Source organism: Carica papaya, chromosome 4 (assembly GCF_054855325.1).
Source record: "Carica papaya isolate Zhongbai chromosome 4, ASM5485532v1, whole genome shotgun sequence".
Taxonomy (NCBI): domain Eukaryota; kingdom Viridiplantae; phylum Streptophyta; class Magnoliopsida; order Brassicales; family Caricaceae; genus Carica; species Carica papaya.
The window spans coordinates 7,902,274-7,919,278 of record NC_142312.1 but is presented as its reverse complement, the minus strand read 5'-3'; positions in this window follow the sequence as shown (position 1 = coordinate 7,919,278).

The following is a 17,005-nucleotide window of genomic DNA, read 5'->3' as shown; positions in this document are numbered from 1 at the left end:
CACAAAATAGGCTCATTAGTACTTTTTTGAAAACTATTGCTGCTGAAATGCCCATCAATCCTCGCATACCAGGCCCGTGGAGCTTGCTTAAGGCCATACAATGCCTTTCTCAATTTGCACACCTTTATCTCTTGCTTTCACTTTATAACTTGGTGGCTGCTCCACATAGACATCCTCATCCAAGAAACTATTTAAAAAGGCTGATTTGACATTAAATTGATAAACACTCTATTTGTAATGTGCAACTATAGGTTGAATAGCCTTTATGGGGTCAAATCTTACCACCAGAGCAAAGATCTCTTCAAAGTCAATACCTACACGTTGCATGTAAACGTGAGCAACTAGCCGTGCTTTATACTTTTAAATTGAGCCATCAAGTTTGTACTTCAATTTATAAACCCATTTCAATCCAATTGCTTTTTTACCCTTACACAATTCAACAAGTTGCCATGTTTTGTTTCGTTCCAAGTCCTTCATTTCTTCATCTATAGCATCACACAACTCTTTCGAGCTTGTAGCATCTTTGAAGTAGCTAGATTCTTGAATTTATCCGATTTGGCAACATTTAGTTCTTTGATAAATCTCCTTCAAAGATCCCCACTTCCTTGGAAAAGTATCACTTGAGGTCGAACTTGAAGATGCAGCTATTGATGGACTGGTTAGACTAGATGGATTTAAGGGTTTAAATCATCACCATTTCCATCCGTTGAAACTGCTGGAGTATTACAAACATCATTACCAGCTTCAAGCAATTCTAAACAACCCTGTTTCTCATCCTAATTCCACTTACTTTTCTCATCGAACACAACATTACGACTAATAATCAGCTTTCTCATGAGAGGATCATAAAAATGATAACCTTTTGTTTCATCTATAATCCACAAATATGATTTGACACTATTTTTATCAAGTTTGCATCTTTTTTTAGAAGGAATATGAGCATAAGAAATATAGCCAACGACTTTGAAGTGGGTTATCTTTGGCTTCCACCCATTAAAATCTTCAAAAGGTGTTTGATTTTACAATGCTAATTTAGGGCTCCGATTGAGAAGATAAACAACTATGTGAACAGCTTCAGCCAAAAACATCTTGGAAGAGCTTTTGCACTCAGCATGCACCTTACCATCTCCACTAGATTTCTATTCTTTTCCTTCGCCATAGATTTTGTTGGGTTGTGTGACTAACTGTCAGTTGTCTTTTAATGTTACAGTCTTCACACAAATTGTTGAACTCAGCTGAAATAAATTCACTTCTGCGATCAGTCCTGAAAATCTTCAAAGTTTATTCCCACTTTACTTCTCTGCATAATTTTTAAACTTAAAAATAAAAAAAATGCTAAACTTTTCTTTCGCAAAATAGACTCAAGTCATTATGCTGTAATCATCAACAAATACAATAAAATATAAGCTGTTATTTAGTGAAGGAATTTTTAGAGGACCGCATAAACTGGCATAAACTAGCTCAATCGGACTTAATGCTCTTTTTGCCAATCCTTTTGGAAATGCATTTCGATGTTGTTTTCCGAACATACAACTTTCACATATATAATTCACATTCTGAATTACAAGTAAAACATCCACCAAAGCTTGATTAGACAAAGATTAAGTTATTAAAGTTTAAATGCTCATACCTGTGGTTCCATAACCGCCATTATCATTCGAGAAGATTGCAAGTGCTTGATCTATGCACTCCAAAGAGAGAGAAAATATGTTGTTATCAACAATAAACATCTTGAACAACATGTATTTCATAGTTTTATCAGAAAAAACAGCACATAACATATCATAAAAAACAAGTGCATACCCTTCTCTTAAAATTGCCCCACATTCAACAAACTTGAGTTCAAGTCAGGTTTATAAAGAACATCTTTAGTGTAGCTGAAACGACTAGAATTTACCTTGATGGTCCCTTTTCCACGTGCTTCACGAACCATACCATCTGCCATCTTAACGCGTTGCTTGATTGCCTTATCTACGAGCTCTAGGAAAGCATTCAAATATGTTATCAGATTATTATTACAGCCGCTATTCATATACCATATATTTGACAAACATCCATTTCCAGTAACACAAGCCAAAAACAAGCTTTCAGTCTCATCTTCTTTTTCTTTCTCTTTGGTAAATTTTTCATGTTCAGTTTTGAGTCGATAAAATTTTACGATGTGACCAAGTTTCTTACAATAAAAATATTGTGACTTCTGATGTTGAGCCTCACTGTTCCGGAAACTATTGTTGCGATTATAATTGCTATGTCGACCACCTCGACCTCCTTTACCTCCTCTTCGTGCGTGGCCAACCTAGTCTTATCATTCTTGCTTGTTACTTGATTAATTAGGATTTGTTTTAGAAAAATATTTCTGTGTAAAATGCATTTTCAGCATCACATTCTTCATGTTTGTTCAGTCTGTCTTCATGAGGACGCAATGAGCCAAACAATTCATAAGTTGTTGGTTGACTCAAGTCTTTAAATTCATCTATGGCAGCCACTATGTGTTCATTTCTTTAGAAGTCTTTGCACCACTTTCTCAACAATCTCTTGCTTTGATAGTTGATCGCTATATTTGCGTGTCTAGTTAACAACCTCTAGTATTTTACTAAAATAGGCCTCCATAGTCTCACCATACTTCATGGATAACTCTGCAAATTTTCTTTTAAGTGTTTGTAATTTGACGGATTAAACTTTGGCAGTCTCCGTATAGGCCATTTGTGGTGCATTCCATGCGTCTTGTGACTTCGTTATATCCGCAATTCGTGAAAAGATTCTATCATCAACAGCTTATCAAATAAAAAAGAGAGGTTTAGCATCTCTCTTCTTGGATTCTTTAAGAACTTCAGCTGAAACACTTGCTTTGTTGTAGTATTCTCAACTAGATCCCACAAGTCCTAAGAAATGAATAGATTCTTTATTTTTATGCTCCATATTTTATAGTCATTTTTTTTTAATAATGTTAGTGAGAGAAGAGTTGAACTCACATCATTAGAGTTATTTGCAATCCCCGATATAATTTTTAGATAGTTTGTTTATCAAAATCTAACTTAAAATTTATCAAATTTATCAAGATTTAATAATTCACACCCATAGAGATTTTAAAAATTTTATTGATTCAAAAGATTGACTAGATATTCAAAATATTTAATAATAAACATGAATGTTGATGAAGAGCCTAATGAATGATTTTTGTGACCTACAAAATATTTAAATAGTTTGTTTATCAAAATCCAACTTAAAATTTGTCAAACTTATCAAGATTTAATATAAAACCTATTTTTCTTAGAATTTAACAACTCTTTCTATACAAGTCATTAACTTTAATATTTAATTTATAAATAAAATATATATATTTATATAATTTTCAGCTATAATATTACCCAAATTATATATTTTAGTACCCTAAATTCGTCAATAAAGATTATGATTTAAATTTTATATTTTGATAACGTATATCCACATTGAATAATTCAATTATCCTAGCATATACGTGATCCAAAAATGAGTTTTACATACCCACAAACCATACATGTAAAACTATATTTAAAAAAAATGAATTATAGGAAGAAGGAGATTCATGAGCATAACTTGCTAGAATGAGTTTCACAAAATTCAGGATTTCTGAATATTAAAAAATTCATAATTTCCTCAATTTTTGTGCAATTGATGCAATTTTATATCTATTGAAAACTTATAAATCTAATGTATTGTCACGGATCATAACTCGTCTTATAGGTTAATAACCAAAGTATACTTAAATTATATAGATTTGAGTTAAATAAAATAACTTAATTTTATTAAAAATAACAGAGTTACAGAAGCATTACAACATAAACATATGTACGAGACTCGAAATTTTCTTTCTTGCATTACTAAATAAAAGTACGAAACAATAACATTAATCTCAAAGTTTAGCTTCAAAATTTTTCTCTATAGTGGTATCTTCGGTATCTAGAGGGTGATAGGAGGGATGAGATAAAATATTCAAATAAGTAATTTTATGAAATCACAACATAATATATGCAATATATAATTTCTTTACAGACAACAAAATACATATCATATAATCTTTCTAAAAATAGATATACGAATCAGAAAACAAATGCACAAATCAAAAAATAGATTCAAAATTCCTTCAATGTATACTTTATCACTATTCTGGAGGATCAATCAATTAATATATATTATGTGTAGGCACACATACGTATCACCGATTTTCTATGTACCCGAACATAAAACGACATACATGAATACCTTGAAACAATGCTGCCCCCCGAATACAGAATGGTTAGGGTACATAGATCCGACTGTTTCTTCATACATCTATACACGGAACGATTATGTATGGTCACATTAAAGTCTATCATAATGCAGGTACTTTTAGAACAACTCATTTCCATAATGATTGATGCATGTATATCAAAATTATAATTCGAAACCACAAAGTAAAATAACACTTATATCGAAGTAAAACTTTAATCAATACTTACTTAGTAAATACGAAAGAAAAATTAAACAATTGCACATTTTTATACTAAAACTACATAAAATACGTCAAAACTACATAGGTTAATGAATCTATAATATCCACTTACCCTAGGTCGTTAACAGTCATAATCTTAATTCCGACAGAGTTCTAACTTTATTTATGACCTTTTGCTCTAAAAAATCTGGCAGAATTTTGGCTGATTTTTGATTACTTTCTTGACTCAAAAATATCCAAATCAATACTCAAAAATTAATCCCGAAAATTAAAGAGAAATCAAACTTCAAAACTTAAGAAAAGACTTACCTTTCTAACAGTTTATAATTTTCTTTTGACCGTGAGGCTTCTTTCTCTTCTCTTCCTTTTCCTTTACTCTCATGAATTTAGTAGAGTTTCCCCTAGTTTTTATCCAAAACCTCACAATACTCTCAAAAATCACACACTTCATACTCCTTCCCTCACATCTATACTTCTCACTATTTTTCTCTAAGTCGAAAGGTCTCTTCCTCCATTCTTTCATCCCCTATTTATAGGAGTGAGGAGCCACAAGAGAAAGGTTACCACCCTTCCATCATGCCACTTTATTTAAAAGTTACCACATTTCATCACGTCACTTCATATAAAAGGTTATCACTTTTTACATACTCCTTTATTTAAAAAATTACCAGTTTTCATATGGCACTTCATCTAAAAGATTACCACTTTTCACATGCTACTTTATCTAAAAGTTGTCATTTTCTGTTATGTCACTTCATCTAAAACTTATCATTTTTCACATATCATTTTATTTAAAAGTTACCACTTTTTGTTATGTTATTTTATCTAAAAATTACTACTTCTCATTATATTACTTCATCTAAAAGGTTCTCACATTTTTTCATGCATTTTCATATTTATTCTAGCTCTTTCATCCTTATCCATTATTTTTTCGTTTAACTCTATATCCTTAACCCTATTATATATTTTCAAATACATATAAAGACTAAATTAAATATATCAACATGAGAAATTAGCTCGAGGGTATTTTCAAACTGTCATATCCTCCCCCTCCCCCCCTCCTTAAAAAAATTTGGTTCTTCAAATTGAACTTCCCAGTAGTCACAAATAGATGTGGGTATTTGGCATTCATTTCCTCTTCAAGCTCCCACATGCCTTTTCTAGTTGAATGATGCTACCATAGTACCTATACTAAGGAGATTACCTTAGACTGTAATATCTTTTCTTTATGATCCACTATCTGCACAAGAAGCTCAATGTAGGATAGGTTGTCTTGAAGTGAAAGGGGTTAATATCAGAGTACATGTGATAGATCTAAATGATATTTCTTCAGCATCAACACATGGAAGACATTATGTGTATTGGCTAACTCCGGTGGCAATGCCAAATGGTAGGCGACAACTCTTACTCTATCCACTATCTCAAAAGGTTTGTTAAATTTAGGACTGAGTTTTTCTTTCCTTCCAAATCTCATGATCCCTTTGATTGTTGAAACTTTTTAAAATATATGATCTACTACTTCGAATTTTAAATCTCTTCTCTGATTGTTGGTATAATTTTTCTGCCTACTTTAAGTTGTCATAAAATGTTTCCTTATCAACTTCACCTTCTTTGTAGTTTCTTTTACCAATTCAGGTCCAACCATTTTTTGTTTCCTAATTTCAATATGATCTGTGTGCCTTAACTGTTCCAAGTTTGGGGGTGGTAATGTTTCAAGGTACTCATGTATGTCGTTCTGTATTCAGATACATGGAAAACCAGTGATAAGTATATGTGTCTATGCATAATGAATGGTAATTGATTGACCCTTTAGAATAGTGATAAAATATACACTGAAGAAATCGTAAATCTATTTTCTTATTTGTGCATTCATCTTCTAATTTGTATATCTATTTTTGAAAAGGTTTACTGTGTGTAAATAAATTATATATTGCATGTACTATGCTGTAATTTCATAATATTGCTTATTAAGATATTTTATCTCATTCCCCTTATCACTCTCCAAATACTGAAGATACTGTTATAGACTGAGCGGTGATACGAAAAAAATTTTGAAGCTAGACTTTAAGATTAAGATTATAGTTTCATATTTTTATTTAGCAATCTAAGTAAAAAAATTTAGAACCTCGTACATATATTTATGTTGTACGTTTAAGGGATGTAACAATTATGCGACTCTGTTATAATTAATAAAATTATTTTACTTAACTCGAATTTACATGATTTAAGTAAGTATGCTCGATTAACCTATAAGACGGGGTATGTTCTATAACAAGTGGTATCAGAGCACGATTCTAGGACATCCCTTGAATACGAGGCTTAGGGTTACATGAGACTTATATAGAGGTTTGAAACATAGTGAAATGCTTCTAAGTTCAAATTTTATGAATGTAGGAAATGGCAAAGATACAAAGGGAACAAGCACATCAGGTTCCAGAAGACTGGATCGAGCAGAGTCTAATAGACTCATGCATATAATCAAAGGCTTGATTACGGTGGTAGGTCAACACATAGTCTATAGCTAAAGTGCTATTAATGGTAATAATGCTAGTATCAGTAACACCTAGCCAAGAAAGAAAAATAATAAAAAACTCATTGACAGATTTAAGATGATGAACCCACCACCATTTGCTGGAGCAACTAACCCAATATTAACTGAGCAATGGATCGTGGAGTTGGAGAAGATGTTCGAGGTTCTCAGCCCCACTTTAGAGAAAAAGGTATAATTAGCCACATTCATGTTCAAGGGAATTACAGAACACTGGTGGCGCTTGAAGAAGGGATCCTTGAGGACATTGATCCTTTGGGAAGATTTTGGAGTGACATTCTACGAGAAGTATTTCCCTGACTTTTTTCGAGAACAAAAGAAAATTGAGTTCCTTGAGTTAAAGTAAGGGAATATGAGAGTAGTAGAATATGCAAAAAAGTTCATGAGTTTGCTCGGTTCCCGCCCAACTTAGTAGCAGATAGAAGTCTAAGAGCCAGAAAGTTTCAGAGAAGCCTGCATAAGGAGATATGTGATAAAATCTTAGTTTTGAAGATTAATGACTACCAAGAAGCACTAAAATAGGCTCATATTGCAGAAGAGGCTACAAGCCCAATCCCATAATAGATCCAGTGGGTTCGACCATTTATACCAAATAATAAGAAGAAGGCCCAAAAGCCACAACAACCTGATAAAATGCATAAGACAGGTCTCATAGTCCCAATATAAAGGCCAGAGCAGATATGCCTCCATTGTGGAAAGAACCTTGGTAGCAGACCTTGCTACAAGTTGACAAATGGATCCTTTAAATATGGTAGTACTCAACATCAAATCAAAGACTGTCATATCAATAAAGAGCATTTTAGACCAAGAACTGAATGAAGCCTCCCAGGATGTAATCTAAGGTATGTTCACTATCTTTAGTACCTTGGCTAAGGTCTTAATAGACCCAAGATATACACACTCTTTTGCATCACATGAGTTTGCTCAGCATCTAAACATTGAACAATCACCTTTAGATTATATATTTATAGTCTCCACCCCAGCTAATAATGACTTGATCACTTTTACAATCTGCCGAGCATATATTGCAGAGATTGCCAACAAAGAGTCACCAGTAGATCTTATACTCTTAGATATACATGATTTTAACATCATACTAGGAATGAACTGGTTGGTAGCATACCATACCAATATAGATTGTCATGGGAAGACGGTGACCTTTAATATTTCCAATGACAAGGCCTTCAAATTTAAAGGGATTAGGGAGCCACAACATCCATGTCTCATATCTTGCACTCAAGCTCAATAATTACTTGAGAAAGAATGTGCAGGGTATTTAACTTACGTAGTAGAGAATAAAAGTAAAGAAGTCAATCTACAAGAAATACCTATAGTGAAGGAATTTTTCTAGAAGATCTTCTAGATCTATCTTCAGATGGGGAGATTGAGTTCTTTATTGACTTAATTCCTAGTAGGAGCCCTCTTTTTAAGGCTCCATATCAAATGAAAAAAGCTGAACTAGAGGAACTTAAGAAACAACAAAAAGAATTATTGAACAAAAATTTCATCAGACCAAGTGTATCACCATGTGGAGCCTTAGTACTATTCATAAAGAAGAAGGATGGTACCATGCGGCTCTATATCAATTATAAAAAACTGAACCAAGTTACCATAAAGAATAAGTATCTGTTGCCTCGTATCGATGATCTGTTGACCAACCTCAAAGAGTCTAAGTATTCTCAAATATTGATTTTCGTTCTGGATACCATCAGTTAAAGATTAAGAAAGAGGATGTTCCAAAGACTGTCTTAAGGATTAGGTATGACCATTACGAATTCTTAATCATGCCTTTTAGTCTAATCAATACTCTTGTGATATTTATGAATTTGATGAATAGAGACTTTCAGCCATTGTTAGATAAGTTTGTCATCATCTTCATAGATGATATGCTGATCTATTCAGAGAGTGAAGCTGAATATGTAGAGCATCTAGTAATAATACTTGGGATACTTAGGAAAAAGAAGTTGTATGCCAAGTTTAAGAAGTGTGAGTTTTTGTTAAAGGAGTGTAACACCCAAAAATTTTTGTTTATTATTATTATTATTATTATTATTTTACTGAATTATTTTTAATTAATTCTAAATAAATATAATTAAGTGTTAATCGAATTTAATTTATTTTAAATTACTTTAATTTATATTAAATATAAATAATAATAATAAATATAATAAAAATGGGGTAAAATTATTTTAAGGATTTAATTGAAAGCAATTTTGGAAAAAAAGGGTGAAAATTTGGGTTCTGGGGATATTTTTGAAAGAAAATTTGAAAATCGAGGGTCAAAATACAATTTAAAAAACTTGCGCCACGTCAGCAGCCTGGTCAGCAGCCCCGACCAACCAGGACATGTCGTATGGCAGAGATGCTGACGCGGGAGGCCACGCGGAAGGGAGCCACGTGGGCGATACGCGTGCGCGCGATCGAACGGCTAAGATCTGTTCCCGTGTGCGCGGATGGCCCAGATCAAAAGCGCGTACGGACAGCTCAGATTGCATCGCGATGAATGGTCCAAATTTATTTCCTATTTAATCGCGATCGGACAGTCCAGATTAAATCGCGATGGACGGTTCAGATTAAAAGTAGAAGGTTATAAATAATCTCATCCACACCCAAACCATAAACCTAGCCACCAGAGACCTTATCGAAGAAGACAGCCCAGCCACCAGAGGACCGACCGCCGCCACCCGCCGCCGTACCGGAGCAACTTCCGGCCGCCAAACGAGGTAAAAAATTCTCCCCTTTGCTCGGATTTCGATTCTAAACCCACCTGTGGCCAAACCGGAGCCAAAACACCGGCCATTGGCCGAAAAATACTGCCGAATCCTAGTGGCGCCGCCGTGGGTTTTCTCGATTTTTGCCTCCGATGAAGCCCTTCCCGATTCCCGTTCGATGTAATTTTTACACCATTGTGACCGTCGTTCCTTCCTCTACAAGTTGACCAGTGTAAAACACCAAATCGCGACTCGAGCCGGAGGAGCCGCCGCACCGGAGAGCCCCGCTGTCGGTAAGTTTCGGTTTTCGGTGTTTTTTCAGCCCACCGAGGGCCCTAGGGGTGTTTTATCACAGGAACCAATACAAATTTAGCCGAATTCGAGTTATATAGTGTGATGTTTTTACTGGGCTAGTGTAACTCACTCCTTACTTAACCATTTCAGATCCGAAGGACTTAATTCCTGAGCCCGATCTACAAGAAGACGGCGAGTAGTTACCTAGATGTTTATTAATTTCTCTTATAGTCTTTCATTTCCAGTATTTTCCTTTAGAGCACTTATTTTCGATATTGTTAGTATGTTTAAGTTATTGTGTAAGGGATATGAACTAGAACCTTTTATTTTGCTTCCGCACTTATATTCTTTATATACATTTTCCTTTTAAATTTTCGGGGTTGTTACAGCCGTCCTCGGACATATAGTTTCGAAGGACGAGATATTGGTAGATCCAACGAAGGTAGAAGAAGTAGTAAACTATAAAAAGCCTACAACAGTAATTGAAGTTCGAAGTTTTCTCGATTTAACAGAATACTATAGGAAGTTTATTGAAAATTTTTTAAAGATCGTTACTCCACTAACTCAGCTCATTGGAAATGACACGAGTAGAATGACAAGTGTGAAGAAAGTTTACAGGAACTGAAGAAGCGGTTAACAACAACCCTAGTATTAACTATTCTCAACAGTATTGGTGGATTTTCTATCTACAGTGATGCTTCAAAGCAAGGGTTGGGATGCGTGCTAATGGAACATGAAAAAGTGATAGCTTATGATTCTACACAATTAAAGAATTATGAGCAAAACTATCATATCCATGACTTAAAACTAGCCGCCATAGTTTTTAACTTAAAGATCTAGCGCCATTATTTATATGGTGAAAGTTTCAAGATTCACATACACCATAAGAGTTTGAAGTACTTGTTATTGCATAAAGAACTTAATATGGACCAAAGGAGATGAATGGATTTACTTAAAGATTATGATTGCAAGATCCTATACCATCCAAGAAAAAGCAATATGGTTGCAAATGCACTTGATAGGAATAGTACTTGCACCCTTTCCTACATAATGGCCTCAGAGTGGAGACTCGTAGAGGAGTTCTTGAAGTTGAACCTGAATGTCTGACATAAAAGATCAAGAGGATATCTAGCCAATATAGTACAACCCATTTTAGCTTAAAAAATTAGAAAAGGCCAATAGTCTGATCTTAATTTAAAGTCGATTATAAAAGATATTAGTAAGGGACTAAAGCCAAAATTCAGACTATCAGAAGATGGTATATTGAGGTTTAAAAATAGGGTATGTGTATCGAATAATAATAGTATGAAAAATGAGATATTAGAAGAAGCGCACTGCTCTAGATTTGCTGTACACCCTAGTAACACTATGATGTATCAGAACTTAAGGACCAAATATTGATAAAGTGGGATGAAGAAGGATATAGTAGAGTTCGTTTCCAAATGTGTCAGCTGCCAACAAGTAAAGGCTGAACTTCAAAGGCTAGTAGGATTACTCCAGCCTTTGTTGGTAGTAGAGTGGAAATGGGAACATATTACTATGGATTTCTTTGTGGGTCTACCTAAAACAAGATCTCAGCATGATGTCATTTAGACTATCATTGATAGATTAACTAAGTCTGGTTATTTTCTAACTGTCAGAGTGAATGACCCATCGGAAAAGTTGGCAAGGCTTTATATTAAGAACATTGTGAGATTGCATGGATTTTAAATTATAATCTTCTTCGATCGAGATCTTTGCTTTACTTCAAGATTTTAGACCAGTCTATAGAATGCCATGGGAACCAAGCTATGCTTCAGTATGCTTTTCATTCTCATATGGATGGTCAATTAGAACGAACATTCCAAACTCTAGAGGATATGCTATGAGCTTGCGTCATTGAGTTACGAGGTAATTGGGATGATCATTTATCTCTGATTGAGTTAGCTTATAAAAATAGCTATCAGTCCAGTATTCAAATGACACCTTATGAGACTTTTTACAGAAGACTTTGTAGATCGCCTATCTGTTGGAAAGAAGTTGGGGAACAAAAACTAGTTGGACTTGAATTGGTAGAAGAAACTACAGAGAAGGTGAAGTTGATAAGGAAACATATTCTGACAGCTGAAAGTAGGCAGAAAGGTTATTTTAGCAATCAGAGAAAAGATTTAGAATTCGAAGTAGGTGACCATGTATGTTTGAAATTTTCACCAATAAAAAGGATCATGAGATTTAGGAGGAAAGAAAAACTCAGTCCTATACTTATAAGACCTTTTGAGATATTGGATAGAGTGGGAGTTATCGTCTACTGTTTAGCATTGGCACCTGAGTTAGCCAACATACACAATGTCTTTCATGTGTCAGTGCTGAAGAAATATCACCCAAAGCCATCCCAAGTACTTTGATATAAAATCTTTGCACTTTAAGACAGCCTATCCTACATTGAGCTTCCTGTGCAGATAGTGGATTGCAAAGAAAATATATTACGATTCAAGGTAATCTCCTTAGAAAAGATATTATAGCAGCATTATTCAATCAAAGAAGCCACACAAGAGGCAAAAGAGAAAATGAAGGCCAAATGTTCATATCTGTTTGTGACCACTGGTAAGTCCAATTTGAAGGACCAAATTTCTTTTTTTAAGGAGAGAGAATGCGATAGCTCGAAAATACCCTCAAGTTAATTTCTCATGTTTGATATATTTAAATTAGTTTTCATGATAATGGGTTTGGAGTTAGTTTTAGGAGACTAGACTTTGTTCCTGGGGACTAAGCTCCTTCTTCTCTTCTCTTTTCTCCTTCTTCCTTTTCTTTCTTAGAGTTCTCTTTCTTCCTTTTCTTTCTTAAAGTTCTCTGTTATACTAGCCCCTAAATAATAAAAACATATATATATAGTAACTTTTTGTCCTGTAATAGTATTTATATTTTTATTCATTAAAAAATAGCCTCATTACTTAACAAAAAATAAAATTAGTATCGTAAATAATTATAGTGTAACGGCCCCAGAAATTTAAAATGAAATATGTGTATTAAAAAGGTCAAATGCGGAAGCGGAATAAAATTTTGATTAACATCCCTTACACTAAAACCAAAAAACGTACTCAAAGTATAAAAGAACAGACTAACTAAAAGAGAAACTCGAAAATAAAAGCTATAAATATAACTACGGAGTCTTCAGGCGTCCCCTTCGCCGTCTTCCTGCGGAACGGGCTCGGGAACAATGTTTTCCTGATCTGAAATGATTAAATAAGGAATGAGCTACACCAACCCAGTAAAGACATCACACTATCTCACCGTCACGGAGTAAAGGTGGGTAGAAAACACAAAAAGACCAATGGAGCATAATTTACAACAAATTCTTTTATCAATAATAAAATCCTTTACTATCCACTTACCTCGGTGAAATTCATAAAACAATATACGAAAGCAGTAACATTATCATTATTATGAAATCATATGAGCTGTATAACATAGTACTTATCACACCTTTGCAATTTAATCATTACACAACATATTTTTCCTCATTTACCAGCCTACTAGTATCCATGGGGATCCATAGGGGTCCCACTACCCGTGAACCCTTAACACTTGTAATCAGATTCCAGGGCCGTCCCCATACCTCGTCCGGTATGGGCGCCAAAACTATAAACCTCAATACCCCGTCCGGTATGAGGGTGAAACGGGCCGTCCCCATACCCCATCCGGTATGGGCACCAAAACACATAAGGTCTCCATACCCCGTCCGGTATGAGAGACCACAATCCCGGTAGGGTTCCCTACGGACCCGGTCCGTCCACCATCTCCCAGGATATCTAGTCAGGCTGATCACATTATACAATTATCAATTTACATAACCTTTCATTCCCCTTTTCCTCAGTCAGCATCATCAAATCACACACAAACAAGCAACCGGTAATTCATGTCAAACCAGACAACATACAACATCGGGTTCTCAGTCATTCAACCCATAATCAATAAAACAGTGATATATGCACACGAAACTATGAAATAAAAACATCAGACCTCATACTGCATTTAAAACTATAAAATAGGCCAAACAACAGCTGACCGACAAACACACCAGACTCGGGCTCCATTAGCGACCTTAAACAGTTTCACACATCTATTGATTCATGAAATACCGTTTTATCATTTATTGAACTTTAATACCGTGATAGGAAATAGGGTGAGGGGTCCTTACCTGTTTTAGGGTCCGAATACGGCTCTACAGTGCGTCTGCAGGCTGTCCCTAATTTTTCCAGAATTTTTCCCGGGGAACTGAAACGCACTACTGGTACCTGCACGTGTCCCAAAAAAAATTCCAAATTAGACCCAGGGCCCTTTTCGGCCAATATTGCAATTCTGACACGGTGGCTCCGCCGTGCTCCGGCGACGGCGCCGCCGCTTGCGGCGGCAATTCGCCTCGGGTTGGCCGTTTTCGGTTGTTTTCGACCGAATTCGGCCACACTTGCATCGGTCCCTATGATAAAACAACCCTAGGGCCCTCGGGGGGCCAAAAAATTACGAAAAACTGAAGCTTACCAGCGGCGGTGCTCTCGGGTGCGGCGGCTCTCCGGCGAGGTTCGTGTTTTGGTGATTTGGCTCCGATCAACCTGTAGAGAAAAGAATGGTGATCACGGTGATGTAAAAATTGTATCAAACGGAGGCCGGGAAGGGCCTCATCGGAGGCAAAAATCGAGGAGGGGCGCGGCGGCGCCGCTGGGTTTCGGCCGTGTTTTCCGGCTGTTTGGCCGGGATTTTTGCTCCGATTTGGCTATAGGGGAACTCAGCATGGAAAAACGAGTCGGGGGTATGAAATTTACCTCGATCGGCGGTTAGAAAACTCCCTGGTGCGGCGGCGGGTGGCGGCGGCCGGCTCCTCCGGCGTCTGGTTCATCTTCTCCGGCCAGGGCAGGCGGCTAGGGTTTTTGTGGTCAGGTGTGGGGGTTTTATTTGTACCCTTTTGCCTTTTGATCACAGCCGTCCATTTTGATTAAATCTGGGCAGTCCGTTCTTGATTGAATCTGGACCGTCCGTACGCGTGCATCTGGGCCGTCCGTGCGATTGCATCTGGACCGTCCGTGCGCACGCTTGATCTGGGCCATCCGTGCGCGCCGGGACGCATCTGGGCCGTCCGATCAAGCGTGAGTATTGCTGAGTTTTGGTTGAAACTAATTTTATTTACTGTTAACAATTAATTTTAACAGTGCACTCCCTAACATCATACTTCCAAAATTAATATATCAAAATATTCCCTACAAAATAAAATTCAGACCGTCAAATGTTAAAAATATATTCAATTATTAACTGAAGTAATGTTTAGAATTACATACATATGTACTACACTTTTATTGATTGGCAAATAGTTGATTTTAAAATTAAAAAATCAGTGTAATATTTAAAAAAAATAGTGAAAAGGGTCTTTTAAAATTTTTAGCATATTCCATTAGATTAGTTCCACAAGTATATAGTTTTAAGTAATAAAATATGTAGATTCAACTATATTTTTAGGAGGTTATTATTACAATGTTTCTCGTTAAATTTATTTTAGGCTAAGAGAAGGTAAAAGTTTATATGATTGAGTCATACTATTGTCAATATATTTCCAATTCAAGATAATTGTTCTTATATCATCTTCCACCTGTAAAATAAATTTATATTAACTCAGTTATTCATTTTTTGATAGAATATATACTCAATTTTATTTGATTTACTTTTTATCTAATTTTACTTAGCCGTCAGTAAAAATAATTAAATAATATTATATTACATGTTACCACAACTTTATAAACTAGACTCTTTACCATTGTCATTTTAATGAGAGATTTGCTATTTCGTCTCCTATTTTTCTCTCGATTTTCTCTGTGAATGAGAAATTTCTTTACTTTCAAGGTTTGATCTTTATAAAATCTTCTGTTTCTAGTCTACTAAATACCACTTCTCTCTAAACTCCTTTCGTTATAAAATGAATCGACCTAATCTATAAAGCAATTTTTGCATTTTGTATACATTGGTTTTTCACATATACCAGAATAAGATTTCGACGGATTTTTTTACATTTGATTCTCTTTTATATATAGTACTTGTATGTTGACGCATATATAGAGGCAAATCAAGAGAATTGCCTAACATTGAGGCCTGGTCCAATTACTAGAAGTATTTCCAAATAATTGAAGACCAATATTCAGAGTTATACACAAAGGATGCTTTCTAATTATCCTGGAGCGAGTTATGGAGACCATATCCAAGAATCTAATTTAGTGTTAAGTGGGCCTTTAGGCCATGACCTTGCTTAAGCCAAATTGGATTACAAGCTCATTCTATGTGTTTTGAACTTCAAGAAGATAATAGGCTTACACAATATATTAACAACAACTATACAAGTAGTTCAGCGTCATCATTGTGATTACTTGGACTCAAAGAAGTTTATTTTCATTATGACCAGCCCATGTATATTGCTTGGGCCTTAAGTAGCTTCTTTTTTTTTAACCTACATTCAAGTTGCTTGCTGACCAAAAAGCTTCCCTAAAGTCTTGGACGAATTTATGCCTATTTTTAAGGGATTTGTTTCTGACATTCAAGTTGCTTGCTGACCAAGAAGCGTCCCTAGAGTCTTGGAAAAATTTATGCCTATTTTAAAGAATTTTTTCCCTTTTTTGTATTTCCTATCTTAATAAGGAATTCGGTTTCAAAGGGAAGCATTGGCTTTGACCGAATATTAATCCTATTTAGGTTAGAATTTCTATTTCTTTTTTTTCAATTAGGAATCTGTTATTAAGAATTACCATAGCTTGACTAAACCCTAGCCCTATATATATGGGTGTTCGAATTATTAATGGCAAACAAATTTATTTAAAAAAATTCTCTTTTATTTAAGCGAGTTTTGTCTTTCTTAATCATAAATTAAAGTGTTTCAACCTATTTAATTAAGCTTTAAACTTAATAAAAGAATTGATTCTTCTTATTCAAAACGTCTTTGAAAGCTTTGTCAATTAGGTTCGGGTT